Genomic DNA, 10,809 nt, shown 5'->3' on the forward strand with positions numbered 1-10,809 from the left:
ATGTAATCCAAAACATTAAAAGAGTGTTGATTATGTTTCCTCATAAAATCACAATGAATTAAATAGTATTAGAATCAATAAATATTAATAATGACAATATAAGGTTTCTGTAATTAAAATTAAAAATTAAAAATTTAAGGTTTGAAGTTTCCTCGGCAGTTAACTAAGTTTCCTCGGGAGTTAACTGCAGTCGTTTTATGAATTCCTCGGCAGTTAACTGCAGAAGGGGTATTTTGGTATTTTACTAGTGTTTCTCAGCTTTTTTTGCGATTTCGGAGTTTCGGTTCCTTTTTTATTTCAAAACTAGCAACATGTTGTTTTAGATTGAAGGTCGACTCATACTAACATGAAATATAGGCTTAAATATGTAAATCGTCCCTGTAATTTGGCGTGTTTTTGGTTTTCGTCCCTGTATCTTTTTTTGTTCTAAAACAACCCCTATAAGTTAATAACTTTTTGATTTTCGTCCCTCCCGTCAACTTCCGTTACAAAAACGCACATGTGGCAAACGGACCATGACGTGCTAGTGCCTGACGTGGCAAACTTATTGATGAGTCACACAGTGAGAGGGACCAAAATCAAAAAACGAAATTTGTAGAAGGACTAAAGCCAAAAAAACAAAATTCGTAAAGGGACCAAAACCAAAAAACGAAATTTGTAGATGAACTTGACTATTTCCAGAACCAAAACCAAAAAACGAAATTTGTAGAGGGACCAAAACCAAAAAACGAGAAGACGAAAAATTCAAATTTAATTACATTTCTTCATCTTCTTCCCACATCTTCTTCTTCATTACTATCATTGTCTTCGTAAACTTCATCATCATCATCAACCAAACACAGAATTCATCACTTCAAAACCCAAAAATCCATCAACTCAAAACAACAACAAACTCAATCCAACACATTCAATTATACTTTCATGTGATAACTTCTCTTTTATTTCTTCTCACAAACAACAAAATCAAATTAAACCAATATACCCACTGTTCAACATGCAATCCAATTTCACACACTTTAAAATCGTTTAAAATAAAACTTATCTCAATTCAACATTCCAACATATTTTTCAATTCTATTTATTATCCCTCTAGATCTTCAAATGAAAAGAATATTCATATCAAACTTGAACCTTTCTCTTATAATCCAATTTCACACAACAATCTTCCAAATCAACTGAAAATAAAGAACACGACCCAAATGTTCGAAACAAAAATGATGATATTAGAGTTCAAAGAATTGACGAAGAAAGCATTTGGAGTGACCAAGAAACAGCAGAGATGCGAGATCAATGATGAGACGAGAGTTGGTAATGAAAAAAAAAATCATTCTTTAGGTTTTTCAATTTGAGAATTTTGTGAATTTTTTCAATATTGGGAATTTGAGCATTCACAATGAGGATTTTGTTGTTATAATTTGATTTTGATATTATCAATAAAAGTTTAGTTGGGACTATGAACATTGTGGATTTTAGTGTTGAGATGTCAATCTGACCATTGTCAATGGGGATTTTGTTTGGGTTTGTGAGAAGTTGTCTATTGAGAGTGAGATGATGATTTTGAGTTTTTTTATCTCTTTTCTGAGTATTTTTTCCTGGGTTTTTTGATGAATTTATGAAGACAATGATGAAGATGTAAAAGAGGTGGAAGGAAGAAGATGAAGAAAGCTATTTTTTTCTCGCTTTTTGGTTTTGGTCCCTTTACGAATTTTGTTTTTTTGGCTTTGGTCCCTCTACAAATTTCGTTTTTTGGTTTTGGTCCCTCTCACTGTGTGACTCATCAATAAGTTTGCCACGTCAGGCACTGCCACGTCATCATCCATTTGCCACATGTGCGTTTTTGTAACGGAAGTTGATGGGAGGGACGAAAATCAAAAAGTTATTAACTTACAGGGGTTGTTTTAGAACAAAAAAAGATACAGGGACCAAAACCAAAAACACGCCAAATTACAGGGACGATTTACATATTTAAGCCTAAAATATAATAAATAGCTTAATAATAAATAAAAAATTAGGGAAGTTCAATAATAAATTTTAGAAACTTGCTATGAAATATATTAATATATAAATGATTATTTTCATGTAACACTTAGTAAATCATTAACTTTTTTTTGACTAAAAATCATTAAACATTTTTATTCAAGATATTTCGTGTATAGTTTTATAATAAATTATAATTATTCTCATTTTGTCAAAAAAAAATAGAAAAAATCATATTAAATCTAACTTATTATCACCGAAAAACATTTTTTTATGTATGATTTTTAATAAAAAAATATTATAACTATCAAAGATAAATATTCTCAATGATAAACAATGATCTCGTATATTTCATGTAAGAGTGAAAATTAGTGGAAAATAAACAAAGAAAAAGGTAAAAACTAAGTTAGAGAAAAAAGGGAACACGATAGAGGATAAAATATGTGATAAAAACTAGTTTTTTTTTTAGATCAAGAAAATGAGTAATGCTAGCGACACTCGTTTTATCTCACTCTTTTTAGAAATTACTCTTTTATAAGTCTCATCACTTTAGAAAATAAATCACACATAAAATTATGAGACTCGTGTATTTTATCTAATAATAAGAAAGTGAATGTTATAATTTATTTTAAAACTAAACTAACCCACTAAAATTAACAATAGAAAAAACAAACTAAAAATCTAAAATATTCAAGAGAAACGCATTTCAAAGACCCAACTCAACGCCGCGAGGCCACCTCAAGCGGATTGAGAGAATGTTATAAAAAGTGTATTAAAGTGGGTGTTAGTGACATTGTTCTAAAGAAAAAATATAAACAGTGAAAAAAAAATTAATGCAAGAGTAAAAGAGAAAATGCAGGGGGAGATGAGAGAGTATGGAAGAGGAAGATAGGGTAAAAATATGATTTGTTGCAACAACAAAAAAATTCAAATAAGATGGAGATTTTGAGGAATAAAAATATATTTAGTTTTTTGACAGAAGAAAATATAAAGTTTAGTTATTTTCTCAAACTTGTCTATAATTTTGCTTATGCGTCAGTTAATTAAATTTGGTTAATTTGATAATTTATCTTCTATTTATTTTCTTATATATATATATATATATATATATATATATATATATATATATATATATATATATATATATATATATATAGAGAGAGAGAGAGAGAGTGGTGTTGCCAGGACCCTGGACTAGGGGGTTCAAGCGACGAATCTAAATGTTTTTTTTTTGTGGTGGTCGGAGTTTGAACCCCGAACTTTGCATATATTATGCATTGTCTCTACCAACTGATTTAAAATTGTAATCCTTCTAAAAAAAAATTGTAATCAAAATTAAAAACATATTATACAATTTTTCATTATGTGGTTTATCAATTTTTTTTGGGTCCAAAATGCGGTTTATCAACCTATTATATTCATGTTATCAAACACATCTCTCAGTCATGAGATAATAATCGGTTTGCCTCCATATTTTTTTTTGGTGGTGTAATACATCCCATTGCCTCCATTTGATTACGCAACATAGTCTTCACAATCTTCATGATATAAAAATGATCATGGCTAACTTCAAAAGTTGTTATATTAACATTTAAATTTTGTAAATTTCTTACACTACCCGTAAATTCTAATATTTACCATTTGACATTAGAAAAGTAATATCATCAATCACCAATAATATAGAGAAGTAATATCATCAATACTTTAGAAAAGAAAAAGTTTTTTAACAAGGTAATAAAAATGAGATTGGTATAAGATTTTTTTATGAAATATGAGTTATAAATAACACCTGCGCGCATCAACCAATATGATTCGTATGGACTTAGTGGTATATCTTGTTAAATTCGATAGCCGGAGATTCATTCTTGGTATTTTAGTAAATAATATAATAAGAAGAAGAAGGTAAATATAGTCAACAAAAAAAGCTGAATTGCATCGGTAATAACTAATGATGGGTGTAACACCCTACTTCTATTAAAGCAATTAAACATGCGAATAATACATTTATTCAAGAAATAGAGGCTACGCCACATTCAAAATTCAAAACCCAATTAATAAACATGTATATAAACCTCAACAGTCGCAGCGGAATATAAACCAGAGTAAATTCAATTATACATGTTATGAATAAATAAATTACATCAACATAGATGCATCTCAAAAATCCCAACAGACGGGTAATCTCCAAACATAACAAAAACCAAAGTAAAAGATAATCTAGACTGACACAACTAAGCCTAGATCAGAGCCGACTAAACATCTAAACACCGATATCGGAGAAAGCTCCAGATATCCACCAAGCACAAGAACTCACCAAGCAACTAAACCTGCACAACGTCTACTCATCCATACAGATAGGCAGGCGGTCCATAACAGATCCACTGGGGGTAAGTATTACATTATCATAATCCAAATAACAGTCAACATAGATATTTCAATTTAAACATCATGCACTTGATCAATAATAATTACACATTAATACTCACATCACACCCCAATATCTCACATCAATATTCATCAATCATATGAACAATTATCAATTTACAATTATTCATTCACAATCACCAATCACATTTATCATGAATAATCATTAATCACATTTCATGAACAATCACCAATTACTTGTATCATGAATAATCACTAATCACATTTCATGAAAAATCACCAATTACATGTATCAGGAACAAATATCAATTCACAAATATTCATACACAATCACCAATCATATACTTCATGAACAATCGCAAATCATAAGCCATGAACAATCATTATCATATTTCATGAACAATCACCAATCACATGTATCAGGAACAAATATCAATTCACAAATATTCATTCACAATCACCAATCACCAATATCATCAATAATCATTCATCTCATTTCATCACCAATCACATATTTCACATAAGACTCATGTTATGATATGCACTTATTGACACATAAATGCATGTGGTACCAAATCTCAACAAGGTCGTCACCTTCCGATGCCACTTGCACATCGTATGTAAGGGCTCACACCTGCCTTACAATAATCTCGAAGTAAAAGAGTCATCCCTTTTACAGCAACAACGACTATGATGCATGGACATGTATAAGGACTCGATAATGCGACAACAATTCACAATCTCAACCTCAATATATAGGACAACACCCAATTATATTGATTATCTCCACAACATTGCATTATCAAGCAAACATGCCCACACAAATAAATCATAGTATTCACCATCACACATCAACATGATTATCAATAATCAACAATGTCATTCAACATCAACTATATGATATAGTTTCACCATTCCAAACAATTCTCATATTCCAAGTAAGAGAACATACAACATCTCATGACAAATATCATATCCAATACAATCATTCATTCATATAACTTCACTTAGCCATATAAGAATAGTCACCACAATTCATAAGACAGTTAGTTCAAGAAATGTTTTTGACCAAAGATCGTGTCAAGTGGCAAACGACCAACATTGGCAATTCCCAAGACGAAACAACATAGACAAGTTGAGAGTTCTCAAACAACCTTAACCAATCATGTATTCATGAATTTAAGTTGCCTCCGGACCATTAAACATTAATCCAAGAACAACTTAAGTTCGTATGAAAACCCCATTTCACAACTTTTCACATTCCCACCCGAAATATCACCTTTTACATGATTAGAACAAATGAACTAAAACCAAATAAATAAACTCTAGGACCTCAACCATGTATATACACAAATCACATATGAGTGCAGTAGTGTATACATCAACGTTTCATAGGCCAACTCACTTAAATTCAAGTTTTGCAAAGATCATATCATAATTGTCTCATTAAAGTGAAGAAAACACAAGGACTCACTAAGCCCTTAATACAAAGCTATTTCTTCCATAAAAACATCCCTAGATAATTATGATAAAGTCCCTACACTTAGGAAGAAGTTTGGAAGTAATTGGATCAAAGAAAATTGCATTTTTAAGGTTTCTAGGCTGCCAAAATCGCTTCATGACTCATAAGATCGCTTCGTGATTTTGACAGCATCAGACTGAGTAGAAAAATTTGATGTTGCTGTCAAAATCGCCTCATGATTTGCGAAATCGCTTCATGATTCGACAACATCAGGCTATGCAGAAAATTTATTGTTTCTGTCAAAATCACCTCACGATTTGTAAGATCGCTTCATGATTTTGACAGTAGCAGACTATGCAAAATTCAACTTCTACGTTTTCGCGCATAAAAATCAAACCGTTAATCCGTTTTCGATGCCGTTTTCGCCTACATGCTCCTAACACTTGGCACTATCATAATTTACAAAAATTTCATGTTTCAACCATCCCAAAAGTCATTTTCCAAAACCTCACATAATCACTTATTGGCGAAAACGCATAAACATCGACATTTCACACGAAAAACCCGTTTTCTCCCAAACAACTCAACTAACATAACCACAACATGAAAACAAAAATTCTCCTAGGTTCAATCCATCCAACAATAACAAAATTTCAGTCAACAACCATAAATATCAAAGTTCAATTTGGTCCTTCACATGAACACTTAACTCAACTTCACCAATTTCACAAAACCACCAATAACATCTTATTTCTCATCAACAATTATGGTATATGAACACCCAAGCCTCAAATCATACTCAACAACATATCTCAGCAACAACAACATCGATTACATATGATTTACATCTCATTTCAACCAAAACATATCAAATTTCATCAATTAAGTATAATTTCATAACTTAACATTTATACATACTTTGAAACATGTAATTTCACCCAGAAACATACCATAATCATCAATTCATGCACAAGAAAATAACATTACAACAAGAGCACGAATTTAGCCACAATTGTTCATCAACCCATTTTCATACAACATGAGAAAATGCAAAAATTGTACATGATTATGATAATAACTAACCCCCTTACCTTAGAAGAAGATTAACCCAAACTCTTGCTTCAATTTAGCTCCTAAGCTTACCCAATTGGATTCTTCAAGTTCTTCTCTCCAAAACCCTTTTTCTCTTCTCTTCACCTCTTTCTCTCTCTACCTCTCTCTAGAAATGTTTGTGAAATGAATGTATTGGTTCTCCTAACACAACCCTAGTGTTATCTCTACTAATGGGCTTAACTTAGTTTCTAGTGGGCTTAACCCATTTCTATTCAAACCAAAAGTATTACTACACTCCAAACGATATTTTAATTAATAACGGTAAAATGTCACTAACGGTAAAATCTAATCACTACACTAGTAACTTAGTAAAATAAAGGTTCTCACTAACTATTAAAATAATTCTCACCAAAATTACCATTTTACCCTTACCCGTCAAATGACTAAAATACCCTTCTAATACGGTAATCCACGTAAATGCACCCGACGACAATTAATACACACAAGCATAAATAATCACACACAAACACAATTAAAAGTAATTAAAATAAATCTAGCTAAAAAAAAATCGGGCTGTTACAATGGGCTCGGGCAAGCCAGCACATAAATAAATCCAATAGAAAAAAGATGTGTGCCTAAATCTACGAACAAATTTCAAAGTCAGATGCATAGGAGGTGCAAAATAGAAAACTGAGGGGATTCAACATAAAAATATAATAGCATAGTAGTGCAAAATTATAAATGTGAGGAGGTGCATGTACATCCCCTGAGGTGAACGTGGCTCCGCCACTATATATATATATATATATATATATATATATATATATATATATATATATATATATATATATATATAGCTGATATGCTCCATCAATTGAGAGAAATTTCGACCGCTCTCTAATCTCGCTTCTTCTTTATTCATCGGAGAGAAATTACTTTGGGTAATTTTTGTCCGAAATCACCACTCTGCACCATATTTTTCCCGTTTCATGCTATTGACTTAGATCACGTATTCATCCTTCTCAATTTTAGCAACACATAATTTGTGTTTATTTGATGTAATATACCAATTTGAATGAGTTTATTGGATTGAGAATGCAATATACAATAATTTGCTTTGGTAAATTCAAGTCACTAGCTTGTATCGTATTTTTATAAAAAAAATTTTTAAGAAAGAAAAATGGAGTATATTAATATGAACACCGTAATTGTTGAAGCACAAGACGTGCCATAACAATCACGAAAAGATCAAGATCCTGTCAAAATTACATCAAAGTCAATCGATACTCATACATAAAAGCGGGCTCGACCACCAATTGTGTGTACCAAAATTAAAGACTAAACGGCTAGCTTTCAACCACCACAAGGTATGTGATTTTACTTTATCTAACAATAGTGGTATAGAACTTTGACAGTTCCGAAATAACCTGTCATTCCGTTCCTTCAATAAAACCCAAACACACTGAAGCCAAATCAAATGAAATAAAGATCGACGGAATTTCAAGCCACCTACATATTCAATAAATTGCACAAAATGATCTGAGATAGCATGAGAATCTACCCCTTCGGCATCAAGCCATGCCCGCACCATAGGCCACAATGCACCGAAAAATGGACAAGACAAAAACATATGATTCACATCTTCAACATGCCCACATCCCGTGACACAAAACCGAGCCTCCACAGTCCACAGATGTAATGCCACGGTCTGCCAAGTTGGATTTAGTAGGTAAACGATCCCTCAACAGCCGCCAAGCAATGATAGAAACTTTTAAAAGAACCTGTTTATGCCAAATTAACTCCATATTTTGATTAACATGAGGTTGTTCGTGTGATGTCAACATGTCATAAACACCACGAACAGTATAGCCTCTAATCTGATTTGGTAACCACAACCACCTGTCTGTTTATGATACAATGTTGTTCTTGTTCCTTTCACCACGAACAATATTTTTATAATATTTAAATTTATATGACTAATACAATGTTGTTTGGTAACTCTCATACTTTCAAGAGTTTATGTTTTTTCTACTGACGTATAACATTTTTTAAGACATTACTATCTCAAGAAATGTTTGTGTTTACTTTCATTGTTTTAAGAGTAAATTACAACTTTTTTTTCTCTAAGAGATCCTTGTATTACATTTCTCTATCTTATTGTGTTTAATATACAATTTAGCTCATTTACCTTGCCATCGTTAGAGATTTTTAATATATATATATATATATGCTAAATGTGCTTTTGGAGTCTTGGTCCCCACAAATATGGCTAGGTTGGGGTTTGGTCCCTGCAAAAAAAAAAAATATATATATATATATTGAAAAACGTCCTTGCAAATATTTTTGTCTTTTAAAAAAGTCATTGAGCCCACTTTCTTACTTATTTGGCGCATTTTCGCTTATGTGGTAGTTGTTGATCATGCACACATGTACATGTAGCACACGTGTGGCAATTACCTTATTTTAAATATTTAAAAATCATTTTAATAAATCAGAAATAAGACTTTCGAAATTTAAAAAAGACATTAAATTTTAATTTTGGGACATATAATTTTTATTTCAAACAACATTCATCTTCATCGACAAATTCATTCATGTTCATCCCAGACTCAAATTTATGTGTTCCTTAAAACTCGGAACCCAAAATTCACAATCTTCGACATTCTTGAGCTTCAAACCCAAATCATGATCGTCATTAACACTCTCCTTCATCATAATCAACACCTGACTTCATCACTCAGCCTCATTTCACACAACGCAACATAAAACAAACATCCTTCTTCTAACAAGATATTGAAACTCAAATCCCTCGTATCTAGAAAAAAAACATATCAGAAACTAAAAAAGTGTTGAAACACAAACCTCCGTATATAAAAAACTTAAATAACGAAGCCTCATTTCACCAAATTCCTTGTTCTTCTTTCTAGTAATATTCTTCTACAATATTTTCTACAAATCGAAGGTCCATAGCCTCTCTCATAAAATCTTGCTCCGTCATTCTCTTCTTTGCAAGTATGACAAGCATGTGTGAAAGAAAAAATGGGGTACCCATGAGTTAAAAATTGTAGATCTAATAACCAGTTTTATTAGCTTTTAACCCGTAAATAATTGATTTTCTTTCATTCTCATAAAATCAAATATGACTTTTTCAGTCATACATTTCAATCAGAAATAACAATATTAACTACATGTATGTGCCATCAAAATATCTTGTAAAAGTATATATCCCCACCTCACAATTCATATATTAAATATGACTATTTTATTCATGTATGTTATGTGAAAATGAATATTATATGTGTTCGAAATATAAATTGATCATAAATTTTAACTTCTATTACATTTATGCATTATGTATCTGTTATCTATCAAATACTTTTTTTTTTTAGATTATCACATAAAAATATTGTAACATTCTATATTTTTATGGATAAACTATAAGTTACAGCTTTGAAATTAGACAAAAAATATCAATAAGGTTAATTATTTACTTACTTTCATTTTTCTATAATCTTTGACACTTTTATACATTCATTATCTATTAACTAATGTGTAGACGGGCACTCCGTCCTCGTCTATCCGCTCTTTATATTGCGTTAACGCGTATAACTTATGAATAATAGTTTTTATGAAATATTGATTAAAATTAATTTAATATCTTTTGATATCCGCTCTATATACTTTATACTTTAAATATTATATATATAATATTTTGCACTTTATAACAACAAATATGATATCATTAAAAAAAATATAACAAATATAATATAAATTCTTATATTTTTTAATGACACCAACAAAATAGCATTTTTTAAATTTGCTCAATGGTATAAATGGAAGGAGAAAAAAATCAACCCAAAACAATCCACTTTCTTTATTATATCATAGATATTGGGAGTGTATTACATATTTACACTTTTCTCTAATTTCTT

The sequence above is a fragment of the Medicago truncatula genome, chromosome 4 (genome assembly GCF_003473485.1).
Source record: "Medicago truncatula cultivar Jemalong A17 chromosome 4, MtrunA17r5.0-ANR, whole genome shotgun sequence".
Classification (NCBI taxonomy): domain Eukaryota; kingdom Viridiplantae; phylum Streptophyta; class Magnoliopsida; order Fabales; family Fabaceae; genus Medicago; species Medicago truncatula.